Genomic DNA, 13,926 nt, shown 5'->3' on the forward strand with positions numbered 1-13,926 from the left:
TATATATTTCTATGGAGAGTATATGTCTCTGTGGTCTAGTTTATCCATATCGCCATAGAGGTCCGAAACTTTAAAAACTGTAATAGTTAAAATGTGAGTTTGGTCAATGTGACAGTGATGATCTGAATGTATGTTTTCTGTAGTAGTCCCGTTTGTATACTTCAGCGAAGTCTGAAGTTGATCCGATTTATGCGAGTTTTGTGGCAAGACTTGAGGGTACTGTGACTTGGTCCGTTTTGTGGCTACTTCAACGAGTTTCTTAAGGCTCAAATAGATGGCCCTTATGCAAAGTTTCCTGAAGTCCTTATGTGAGAGTCCTAAGGCATGCCTCTTAAGGTTTTGGGCTCATACAAATGAATGTGAGAAAACACAAATCCTGAGGAATCAAGACCATGTATATCCGAGCTCTTTGAGGCAAGTGTCAAGTCTGAATTTGATCTATACTTATATAAAAAAATCTAATTTTATTGTATGAAGCCGACATTGTTTTTGAACCTATGACCAAGGTTTGATTGCTATCCAAAATTGGAGCCTGTTGAGTACGACTATCAAAGAAGTCCAGGCCACCCTATATACCTTATCTCCGAACCTTAGTCAATATCAATAGCATGAGACGACATTGTTGACCTCCATGTAGTGAAAAGGTAAATCTCATAAATGGTATAGTCCTAGAACCTATGTTCTTCTCTAGCTCTTGTGGGATGGTGCATCAAAGACCTTGTATAAGTTTGGTGAAGTAAGACCATTGATACATTTTAATCATTACCCTTACGAAAGATTCCGAAAATCTAAAAGACACTATACACTCCACCTCATCCCTCTAGAAATGCACTCCACACTGGAGTGATGCAACAAGCCTTTTGTAAGAGTGCACCCAAATCACACCCAATCAAGAGGTATTGCCCCTCATATTGTATGAAGGTTTCACTCGTGATTTTGATCACAAATGACAGGGATTTGCAGGATGACTCCTATGGAAATTTTGATGGACTTGGGTACATGTTCGTGGAGTTGTTTCCCACAATGACAACTTTGCTTACATCCATTCTTTTGGATTCTGAAGATAGTATTATTATTTGATGTTTTGTGTTGGAGGAGACTTACTTCTCCCTGTTGGTTTAGCATGCTTGACGGCTCATGTATTGTTGTTCCTTACATATGATTCATTTCAACATCATGATGTCGCTTCTGGTATTTTTGTTCACCATCTCTAGAGAACACTTCATTTTGCATGATGATCTAGCCGTTGCATTGGTATTAAATGGTGAGATATGTCTTTGAGCACCATAGTGATTTGAGGCTTATTTCATATATGGATTACATCTTGGCAAGTGGTTTGCATATATAACACTTTCCTCATTGTAAGGATTAGCATGGTTTGAGCCCCATGGTGTGAGCACCCTAGCCTGATTAGGGTATTTTGTCATATGTAATATTTTTGAGATGACATGGTCTATCTCTCCCAGTGGAATGCTACTCTTATGCACACATTTTAGGTGATCCTAGCCCTCTGAATAGCTAGTTTCACATACTTTGTCTTGATTATGGCCTATTGGTAGTAAATATCTTGGATGCTTGTGCACAAGTATTTGTAGATGTGTAGGTCATTGCTCTGGAAACAGAGGACGTGCTATGCTGCAGGCCGAGAATCTTGATTCTATGGCAGCTAAGAAGGCCTACGGTTTGGAAGTTGAGGGTATATATTTGTTCTTGTTCTAAACCATTAATAAGCAAGGTGTTTTGTATTGCTGTCATATAGCCTCGATGGGTTTTGATGGCTGAGTGAAATTGCATGTGATTGTATTCACCAAAGTCTAATGGACGCCTGCTAGGGTTATAAGAATTGATGCCCTGTATAGCTGTTGGTGCTAATGTATGAGGATAGAATGTGTAGATGATAGTGTTGTTATTGGATTTGGTGAATGTACTAACATATTGTTGATGGTTCTAGCCAACTGAGGATAGAATGTTATTGTTTCTAAAACTTTGTCAAGTTTTGTTGAAAGACATATGTAGCTAGAGTTTATGGACAAACCCTAAGTTTGCTTCCATTGAAAGAAGAAACCGTAGCTCCTTGATGATGATGATGTGGACAGGGTCAATGATATGGATTCCTTGATGCTGTAAATTCCTTTGATGATGTGATTTCCTTGGTGATGTGGACTTCTTGATGATGATGATATGGACAAGATTAACTCCTTGGTGAGTTGAACGAGATTTATTAGACTGAAGAAGGCCAAGATCAAGAGGAAGCTAACATGTTCTCAGGAGATGAGCACTTTATTGCTTATTTTTATCATTGTTTTTACTCTCAATCTCTTGTCTTTGTATATCTTGCTTGGATAGGTTTGTTCTTCCATAGCCTCCTAGTAAGGATTGCATGTACATAATGAAGATTGCCAGGGCTGTGGCAACAAATGAAAAAGGATGGAAGAACAAAGACAAGAAGACTCGTGATTGGAAGAGCCTTGGATTCAGAGGGAGCAAGACCAGATCAGCCTAATTGAAGCATATTTTGACCCAAGAAGAAATGAAGTTTGTTGCGACTTCCAAAATGAAGATGGCTAGAGTTGTGAAGAACGATGCTGATTTGAATTTGTTGAAAACAACCCTGCTAGGTGCTGATGATATGTTTTTAACAAAAGTAGACGACCTCTATGCCTAGTGTAAGAGATAGTTGAATGATGAATCATGAAAGTGTGAACATCCTTGTTGAAGATTTGGCATGATTTGAAGAAGCTAGGGTCGTTGAATTATCTGATTCATGGATTTGTGTACTTGAAAAATGGAAGAGCACTTATGAGTGTTGTGGTACGCTGGTTGACATAGATGTTTCTGTTGCATAATTGATTTGTGAAGCTGTTGAAGCTGTTTGTGGGCTTGTGTGATTTGGTACTGGAATCAATCATGGACTAAGGTATGTCTCCAGTGATGATATGAGACTACATGGGTATACAATTGCAGATTGTGGTGGGAGTGTTATAGACAGAAAGAGCCATCAGGGGACTGCTTTAGCCTAGGATTTTCCATGATTTCTTGGATGAGTAGGAAACAAAGATCCGCTGCTTCAATATAGCCGAGGCCGAGCATATTGCAATTTTCAGCTAGTATGGCTAACTGTGAGGCAGTGTGGTTGCAAAGGCTCCTTGCAGAGTTATTTGATCATGTGCCAGATACAACCGTGATATACCGTGACAATCAAAGCGGGATCAAACTTTCACAGAATCTAGTGTTCCATGACAGGTTGAAGCACATCGAGATTAGGTACTACTACATCAGAGATATGGTAAAAAGAGGAGCGATGAGGCTCCAACACATCTCGACAGATGAGCAGGTTGTAGACATTCTCATGAAGCCTTTTGCCAAAGTGAAGTTCTTATTCTTCAGAGACTAGCTTGGAGTGCAGGAGAATGTGTCTCTCTTTGGGAGGGAACATTGCTAATTGAGAACTTTGAGCATATGCTCTTCCCCCAGCCTTTTGACTGGCCATGGGCTTGGTGGGGGGGGGGGATAAGCAAATATTCTCTTGGGTGTGTGGGTACTCCTTGGAGCCATGGACTTGACTGAGTACATGCCCCAATATGCATCCTACACGCAAATCACCTTCATGTCATTATTAAGGGCCATATTGAGATGGTTAAGCTTGTTGGGGTTGCCACCCATCTGGCTAGTGGGTGAGGAGACTTAGGTGTGTGTGATCTTTAGCAAGGTTGGACGTGAGTGCCAAGGACTTCGTTATGGTAAATTGATCTCCCGTAAGTGTTGGATGTTGGTGTTCTACCACTTGATCGTTGAGGATCAAGCTGGGTGAGAATCAATCATTGGACATAGGGTGTGTGTGATCTTTACCAAGGTCATATATGATTGCAATGGACTTGGTTGTGGTAAATTTATCTCCCCTATCATCAGTTGTGGATCAGTGTTGCGAAAATCGTGTTTTTTTCCTTAAAACGATTAAATCGATGATTTTTTTCATTTTGAAAAAATCGCGATTTAATCTCGATTTTTCGAAAAAAATTGGGATTTAATCTTGATCGCGATTTTTCCCAAAAAATCTTAATTTTTTGTTTTTTTTCTCGTATTTTTTAAATTTTGCCTATTTTTACCGATTTTTACGATTTTTTCTTTGCCGGACCCTTGCCGATTTAATCCCGATCGCGATTATTGCAACATTGTTGTGGATCATTCTGTTTCTATGGATCGAGATATCATTATTTAGTTGAAATGAGATGATGGTCCAACTATCAACTTTCCTTATGATGAGACATGTACATCTGAGATGAGATCTGTTGACCACTACCGGTCAACTACCCATAGCAGTACACCCCCTTTTTTCTTTGCAAAAAGGGTAGCGCTTGATCGACATGTCCGTGCCATCCTTCAGTCATCGACAACTTGATCAATTTATGTTGTAAACCCAGTCTGCATGTATAAATTGTAAATAATCTTAGCAGATATGAGTCATGTCTGTAATTTGCCTAAGTGGACCTAATTTTCTAAGTGATAATCTACGTTCCGGAAGGTTTTTCGTCTCACCGATCCATGATCGGCAGAATTTTCCTTCAGCCTAACCCCAAAGCCGGAATGGATTTTGTCACTAGAATCTTAGGAGAATCCTAGTGTGTTAATCTGCTAGATTATAGTTGTGTCGCAGAACTAGGTGGTTTATGAGGGTCTATGGCAAATGGGTTTCCCCCCTTGAGATGTAAATTTGTAAAAGTCATGATCTAAAGTGTCTTGAGGGTTAGAAAATGTTTTAATCCCTTCATAAGTCCTAAGTCCTAGGTCCTAGGTGATTTTTTCCAAAGGCTAAGTTCGAGGATCCATTTAAAAATAAATTAAAAATTTAAAAAATAAAAAATTTAAAAAATTAAAAATAAATAAATAAATAACTGAAAATTTAAATCAAATAATAAATAATAAAATAAATAAAAAATAAAAAGAAAATAAAAATAATAATAAAAAATTATAAAATAAAGCAAAAACCCCAAAAATAATAAAATAATAATATTTTGAGTAAATAAATGCAGAATTTCATTTTTTTAATGAATTAACGAATTCGACGAATGACATTAAGAGATGTCTTCATTCTCATTGACGGTCGAGATCATTTCGACATGGATCACTCGAACTAGCCGTTGGGATTTTTTCCTTTAAATAGGGTCTTAGGGGGTCATTTGAGAAGATCTGTGAGTCTGGTGCTGAAGAAGCTCTCTTGTAGTTCATTTTTTTTGGTGCAATAAAGAAGACTTTGGGGTTAAAAATCTTGCTGGTGTTACTCTTCTGAAAATGCTGTAAGATTGTTCTATTTTTTCTGCATAATTTTATTTTCAGCCATTAATGATAGCTTAATGAAGATTGATCTAGGCACAGGTATCTTGTCTGATCTTTGAGGTTTGAATGATAGTTTAGATTCTGAAATATATTGGCAGGTATCTCCATTTGATCGAGGTTTCACTATTGTTTTCTCCTTCTATGTTGATGGTTGATTTTAAGCTGTGCAGGAAATCCTTTTTTCAGATTACCGGGCGTTAGGGGAAGTTCTCGGCTGAACCAGCCAACTCCCGAGTTGTGTTTTCTGAAAGAGCCCAGCCAGTTCTTAATCCCCGGCTTATCATTCGAAATTTTTTTTATGAATGCATGCAGGGTTTTCTGAAGCGTTTTACATTTAAATTAAATTCTGATAATATTACTGTGATTATTGATAAATCTGGCTACTAAAGAGCCTTAGATCTGTAAATACTGTAATTATTTAGTTGGCTTTAGGGTTTTGTCTCTAGCATATTTTATTTCTGGGTTTTCTGTTATTGTAGGTTGCAGGTACAAGTTTTGAAAGTTTTGCAGGGTCACTGTTTCGCTGTCCAGGGGTTTTTCAGATCTGGAAAAATTTTCACATCAGTTTCATTTGATAATCAGCTCCTGAGTTCTCACTGTCAGATCATCATTCAACAAACTCAAACCAGCGTAGCTGAGCTTCTCTACCAGGCTGCCAACTGCCTCATTGATTCATTTGCTGCGAAATCTGCCATTCAAACCCTCATCCTCTCCAGCTCAGCCATCCACAAACGATTCTATTGATCCCCTCTGCATCACGTCCTTCAGCCTCCAAGCTCCTTGCAAAAAATCGTGCCTCTTCCAGACCTGCACAACAAATTTCGCTTTACAGTTGCTGATCTGCCCATCAGCTGTTTGTTGATCGTAATCTGCCATCGTTGCTCTCTGTCGATCGTCCAATAACCTGCAGCGAGAAACATAATGTGGGCCACCAGCGAATGACTCCTTCCCTATCGTCCCCCTTCTGCCTGCATCTGTCCGCTCCTTATCTGCTCCACGCATTTTCCATTTGCAACCAGATCATTGTTCTTCCGCCGTCACCTGTAAAGACTAACGCATATATAAGACGAGGTAGAAGAGGAAAATTGGGATTCAAAGCGTGTGGATTATCAGCGTGCAGCTCGATCCCTTCAAACGTAATCACCTTCATCGCTCCTGTCTGAGGCCGAACGTATGCGCTGAGGTCTTCTGGGCAATAGCTTTCATATATCGGTGCGTTGGCTGGGCATTTTCTTGTTAAAGCCGTCTCTCTCTGCGTACGCATGAAGAGTCGTTCTCAGTCTTTTTTTTTTTAAAACGTGACTGCAAACTTAGCGTGGACTTTTCCTATATGCGGTTTGGTGAGTTTAGGTCCAGCGTAGATTTTCATTTCTTTTCTTAGGTGATTTAAAATCGTTTGTCTTCACTTAATTTTCATTTCTTTTAGACGTAATTTTTGGTAGCTTAGCCTTTAGTTTTTTTTTCTTTTTTCTTTTTTGAAGTTTAATAGACTTTTAATTTGGATTTTAATAGTTTTATTTTTAAGTTTAGGAATAAAGTTTTTCTAATTTAGCTTAGTTAAATAATTAAAAAAAAAAATTTAAAGGTTTTTGTTTAGAATTAAATTTTTTGATTTAGTTTAGTTTTGATTTTAGAATAGGCTTTAATTTAGATTTTAATTTAGGAATTAATTTTTTTTTAGTTAAATAGTTTAAATTTCATTTATTTTTTAAGCTTTAGGTTTAGTTTAGATTTTAGTTTCTTTTAAATTTACTTTTAAAAAAATCATAAAAATTTTCAAAGTTTTAAAATCATATAAAAAAAGGGGGAAAAGGATTTTCTTTTAAAGTGTAGAACTTGATTTTATTTTATTTTTAAGCTTTAAATTTTTGCCATAATTTGAAAAGCATAAAAAAGGCATTGTGGGAATTTTGCCAGGATTTAGTTTTTCTCAGAAAATTGTCATGTCATATTTTTCATGCTGGGGATTTAAATTTTCAGTTTATACACACGAATGATCATCTTGAAGATTTAGCTGCATAAATGTGATATCTGGTTAATGATTCATGATTTGTGAGGTTGTTTAAAGCATTCATCTCTTCAAAATTTTTAGTTACTGGATATCGTTATTGAGCTTTGGTCATTATAAGAACTTTGTGGTTTTAACAGATATCTTGCACTGTTCTAGTTGTTTGATGACAAATGATTACTGTTCATGGTTTATATTTTTACATCATCTAACAAGTAATCGTTTAAACATCAATCTCATAAGGCACTGGTCCGTTAAATTAATAAAATCATTTTAGTGCTTCTTGTCTCCCAACCCCACTGGTCGACAGTTGGTCTTCATCGCATCATAGGGTCCACCCCCCTTAGCCGCGGGAGATAGGCTTAAATGGAGAGATCGGGGATCAGAGTGACAGCCCCCGGTCTGAGCGTTGTCGTGTCAATCTGTGCGACAACAAGATCTATGATATACTCCTTTAGGTCATGGAGCTTGACTTGGAGATCAATAGGTTGTGTGTGATCTTTACCAAGGTCATATATGACTGCCATGGACTTGGTTGTGGTTAATGGATCTCCCCTATCATTAGTTGTGCCGAGATGAGATCTAGGGGCAACCGAAAGAATGTCTCCCTTGATGAGAGGGAGTGTTGAAATTGGATTGTGATGTTATCTTCTTTCCTTATGATGAGTTATGTGCATATGAGAGAGAGTGAAAATACCTCCCTGACTAGGAGGGGGTGTTGAAAATTTTAGCCATTATCGGTATTTCCATCAATGAAAAAAAAGAAAAAAAAGGAAGAGAAATTAAAATTAAATTTATCCCACAAGTGTCAAGTCGGCTTCCCCCTTTGATCAAGTCAGCTAGGCCCCTTGGAAGCACCTGTTCGACCCCATGTGAAGACTATATATATGTGAGACCATCTGCTCATTTGGACTTCGATTTGTCTCAAGGGATTATCTTTGTTATAATTTTATAAAGAAGGTAGAAAAGGACGAAATTAAAGGGGAGAAGCTTGGCACTTGCGAGGACAATTTTCTGGCAGATCTTTCTTGATACTCTGGTTTGGTTGATATACTTGATCAACTGGATATTCTCTCATAAGGAAAGCTTTCTGGGTTTTCCCCCTTGTGGGGTTTTTCCCTGGCCTCAAGCCTAATTTCTATGTCTCTTGTCTCATTATTGCATTGTTATCTTTACTGCTCTTTTTCATGTATTAATGATTGAATGTTATTCTATATAATTGCTTAATGATAGTGGATAATGTGTATGTAATCAATGCAAAAAATGCTTCTAGTTTGTGTATGCTATAAATCAACTTGCTGCGCGAGAAATTAAACAACATTAGGATGAGCAGATTTGAGACTGTAACATCTTACCTCACGAGGATCTAGCGGGCCTGTGATGAGCTTGCAGTTGTTGGAGAAACTGTGATTCATTCAAAGCTGGTGACAATTGCTCTAAAAGGTTGCGTTAAGCATTGGACCACCTTTGTGGATGGCATCCTTGTTAAGCAAAAGCTTCCGAATTGGACCCGGTTGTGGGATGACTTCATCTAGAAGGAGATTTGGGATAACTCATTGAATGGAGGACAACGAAAGGGTATTGAGGAGAAAGATGAGCTTGCTCTTGCTACACAAGCGAAAAAGGGCAAAGGGAAGGCCAAACAGAACCAGAGTGGAGGAGGACCTTCACAGAATAAAAAGGAGAAGGACATGAGAAAATTCAAGTGCTTTGCATGTCACAAGTTCGAGCATTTTTCCAGTCAGTGTATAGACAAGAAGAAGGGCATGGGAAAGATAGCTACTACACCACTACACAGATGGATGAGATGGTTGAAAAGTTCGAGAACAAATTTACCTTAGTGTTATGCCTTTTTGGAACTGTCACGAGAGGTGTTTGGTTTGTGGACAGTGGAGCATCTCGTCACATGATGGGATCTTGAGATGTCTTCACCAACATGACTAGGGAGCCTAGGGATACACATGTAGAGCTTGGTCCTCACAGGATCTTGGAGGACATGTGAAACCGGATGTGAGCCATTTGCACATCTTCGGTAGTCTAGTCTTTGTCCACATTTCCATGGAGAAGAGGACTAAGTTGGAGCCCTTGTTAGAAAGGGGCATATTTGTGGGCTATAGTGAGGTCTCAAAGGCCTACCAAATCTACCTTCCAGGATTGAGGAAAGTTATTTTAAGTCAGGATGTCATATTTGGTGAGGGTAGGACCCTTAGGAGGTCTCATGAGAAAGAGCCAGCAAGGGTAGATGATCAGGAACGAGAAGCTCCTAAGGCTGAACGAGGACCAACAACACCAATAGCAGGGACACATTCCGTAGGGCCGAGTTGTGAGTGCACAAAGGCAAAGTGAGAGCTAGGTGCAAAGGCCAATTTTCTGGCGACAGATGGGCCGATTTTCTCCAGGCCAAATTCCTTTAGAGGTCGAGTTCCAGTTGGTCGATTTCCTTGGGCCGAATTATTTCGGTGTGGCCGAGTTGCAGGTTCCAGTCACTATATTTTTCTTTGTAAATACTCTATGGGTTGAAACCTTGATTTTCCAGATTAATAAATGACAAAGAATTGTTGTGGGTGAATTGTTTCTATTGGAATGTGTGATTGATCTCTCCGGTTTATTTCTGCTGCATATATTTCTAGATGTTGAAATACTAGTGATTTATTTTTTCGGTAATTCAGGATTTATTTTGTTAATTAAATAAATCTTTGGGAATAAATAATCGCTGTGAGAAAATAAATCTGGGTTGGTATTAGGAGATTTAACAAGTGTAACGATTAAGGACAAGTTGCATTAGTTGGATGATTGTTGTATTCTATGTCGCAAACAAAGAATGTCAAGCATGTTTTTTGGGAGTGGAGTGGTGAGTGTATTACAACATTGATGCATATGGTAGATAACTTTCGAGTCTTAAATGGATTTTGATTAACTATTTGCTATGTGCATAATATGAGTGATTGTCTGTGTATTGTCAGGGATGGGGTGTAGGGGTTGCTTCTTACATTGAAACCCTTCGTCCTGCAGTTCTTGTTCTATTGTTGTTTCTTGTATTGTTTCATTGCCTTCTATATATGTTCATCAACAACATTAGGTACTTGAATATGGATAGTCCTTTCCAATCCTTTGAATCCTCAAGGGTATATATCATTGAGTTGATAGATTGTAATTGTCCTAGCTCATTGGGGTCAACTTTGGCTTCTTTATGTTCATCCCTAAATAAATGTGTAATGATTGTTTCAACTTACGCAATTTGCTATGTGCATAATATGAGTGATTGTTTGTGTATTGTCAGGGATGGGGTGTAGGGGTTGCTTCTTACATTGAAACCCTTTGTCCTGCAGTTCTTGTTCTATTGTTGATTCTTGTATTGTTTCATTGCCTTCTATATATGGTCATCAACAACATTAGGTACTTGAATATGGATAGTCCTTTCCAATCCTTTGAATCCTCAAGGGTATATATCATTGAGTTGCTAGATTGTAATTGTCTTAGCTAACTGGGGTCAACTTTGGCTTCTTTATGTTCATCCCTAAATAAATGTGTAATGATTGTTTCAACTTATGCATCTAGCCTCGTTATGAAAGTAATAGATTGAATGATATAAATGTAAGATTACTAACAACATGGTCATTGATTAGAAGTTACTTGCCATGACAAGATCTTAGCATGGTCATGATTAATTTCTAGGATTCTAAAAGTTGTCACTGAGTTGAAGACTTTAACCTTAATTAAACGTATGACTGAGATGAACACTCTAGCCTTGTTTAATGCCCTTTTTGGCTACCTTCAAAGTGAGGAATTTTTTTGACTAGCTGACTTGTTTTGCAAAAGTCATGGCTTTGTCACAATGTTGTTGGTATTTAATGTTGTCAGCGGTGAGTATGACTTTTGATGATGCACTTATTTTCTTTTAGATATAGATCCTATAAAATGATGTGAAGTATTTTGATAGTCATGATAAATCATATTCAATGGAGATAATCACTATATCTGTACAACATGGGATTCTTGTGTTTGTTCTTTTGATAGTTATAATTTGTAGTATGTACATTGTTATGAGAGATCGCTCATGTTATCACTCAAAACGACAAGGGATTGAATGAAACATGTGGGAAGTGTGTTAATGCAACTTCACATAGTCCCATTCATATTGGGTTAGTGCTTGCTAGCCTCAGGGAGGAATCCCTAGTAAAACTCAAAATTGGAAATTCTGATTTAAAGAGTGATTGGTGCCTTAGGTCCATTGGGCATGGGAAAGAAATAAATGAGATATTAGATTGGGCATATGATATACCTAAAGGCAGTCAACTCAGAATACTATCAAACTACTTAAAAAATTCAGTGCACATCTTGTGGAATTGTTTGCCAAGAAAGTGATCATTTTTGTTACAAAAGCTGTGAATAAAAGGTCTAGCACATCACATAAAACCACAAATACTGAGGGGAGATAAAGTCACTGCACACGATCTCTCTCCTACACAAATTAAATATATAACTGTGTGATTGAGAAGAGGAGGCACCAATCCAAAATCTCCAATGAACTCCACAATATAGCCTAAAAGGGAGTGTAATGTGAAGAATGGAAGTTGAAGAATGAGAAGTGGGGGGGCTCGGGAATAACTGATCCCAATATTTTAGAAATTTCCTTATTTTATAGATGATAGAGGATCCATAAAAAGACATTTTCCAAGAAATTAGAAAAGGTGCAATGCAAGGTCACCTCCAACACCGTAAAAGCATTCCAAGTTTGCAGGAAGAAAGCACGTAACTTTTGGGTGGTCGGATCCACACCCGAGTACAAGAAAGTCAACCCATAAAGAGAACCCAACATGTGCATGAAATCTGCCTTGAAAACACAAAGAAGCTCCAAGTAGTGTGCGCTGCTCTTGCCAAGAATAAACTAGATGCATGATGGATAAGATGGATTAAATGAACTCCAAGGGGAAGAGCCCTAGATTAAATGAACTCCAAGGTGGAGCACCCTCATTTGGCTCAAAATAGATGAAACCTGCAAAATAAGCCTCCATAAAGCACTCCTACTGTCCTCACATACAACACCTAGCTTTTTCTAGATTAATATTCAGAGTGGATAAGATAGCAATGAGAGTAAACCTTGCAACAACTGAAAATAATTTTAAAGTTGAGCGACCTCTTCTAGCTTAGAATAAACCAATGTTTTAAAACTCCGACTCCGACTTTGACTCGGCCGAGGGTCAACTCCGACTCCGACTCAGTATCGACTCGGCCGGCTCGATTTCAATGACTCGGTCGTTGTAAAAAATACATTAAATATATTTTTTTATTTTAAAAAACACATAATTTTAAAGATTTTCATTCATGTTTCCAAACACACAGCATTAGAATATAGATAGAAGACAACATATGATCAAAGTAGGCTCATGAATATATCCAGTATATCAAAATGGCACCCAGTGCACTGTCCAATGCATACACGATGATGATATAGAGATCAAAACAAAAACACATAACCAAGGAGGCTAGAAATGGCCTCTACAACAAAAGTCTGTGACCAGTACTACTGGCTACTGCTAGAGTTGCCAACATCATCTAGCTCAGTGTTACTTGGGAGCGGGAGCGAAAACAGTAGTGGGAGCGACATTTTCAGAAGCTCTCGGTTTGGGAGTGAATCCCAGAGGAGTTCGACAACCAATGTCACTAACATCAAGGTACATAGAGGGATTGGTGCTCTTGATTAAATACGAGTTCCATACCCTAATACATGACAAAATTGAATGGAAACATTGCAATCTCCCAATCCTGAAATCCTGAAAAATTGATAAGTCTGCTGGATTTTGAATGAAATCTAAAATTCCACTTTCTCCATATGAAATCCAATGAGGCCGGAACCACTCTCAAACATCCTGAGTCATTTCATAGTAATGTTAAAAAATTAAGTAAAAGTGACATTCTCCTTAATCTTCATTACCATTAATAGCCATATCAATACTAGGGATCAAAGTCAAACAGGGAAACCCATGAGTCAGACAGGGAAGCCCAGGGAGTCCCCAAAAATGAAATTTCAAAAAAAGTGCCGCTGAAGTGACTTGAGCGGCCGCTGTTACTGAGCTGGCCGGGTTGTTACCGAACTGGTCGAGTTGTTAGTCAACTCGGCCGGCTCGGTAACAACCCAGCCGGTCAGTCTGGTTCAAAGGCTGAGTTGACCAGGTTGGGCTATGACTCGGACCAACTCGGCCGTATCGGAGTTGAAACGGCTGGTTTTTAAAACAGTGGAATAAACAAGATAACTTCTAGTAAAAGCACCAAGGGTAAGATTCTCAAACAACACAATTGAGAAGATTCCTCTAGCTGAAAATATCTCCTCATGGATTGATCCACCTGCTCTGCTAGGTCAAGGTAACCTGCATTTATGTGAATATAGATCACTGATCCACCTACTCCATCTACCAGGTTAAAATAACCTGCACCCCCATGTGAACATGATCCACTTTATTTCCAAAGAAAGCAATTGGAAAAGATGGAAACTAATGCAAAAAGTACCCTCATTCTTGGTGCTCCAACTGATTGAGAATAGAAACTTGCTTTCTGGTCAAGCAACTCTGAATGCCCAAAATGGA

General features: G+C 38.3%; 1 protein-coding gene across 3 annotated transcripts in view; it reads left to right on the forward strand.

Moving 5' to 3' along the window:
• Positions 1-13,926, forward strand: part of LOC149181167 (adenylate kinase, chloroplastic-like) — a 230,748-nt gene that overhangs the window by 112,305 nt on the left and 104,517 nt on the right. The window lies entirely within an intron of this gene.

This window comes from Pinus tabuliformis, chromosome 3_2 (genome assembly GCF_031772625.1).
Source record: "Pinus tabuliformis cultivar Carrire ecotype Pingquan chromosome 3_2, CPIR1, whole genome shotgun sequence".
Taxonomy (NCBI): domain Eukaryota; kingdom Viridiplantae; phylum Streptophyta; class Pinopsida; order Pinales; family Pinaceae; genus Pinus; species Pinus tabuliformis.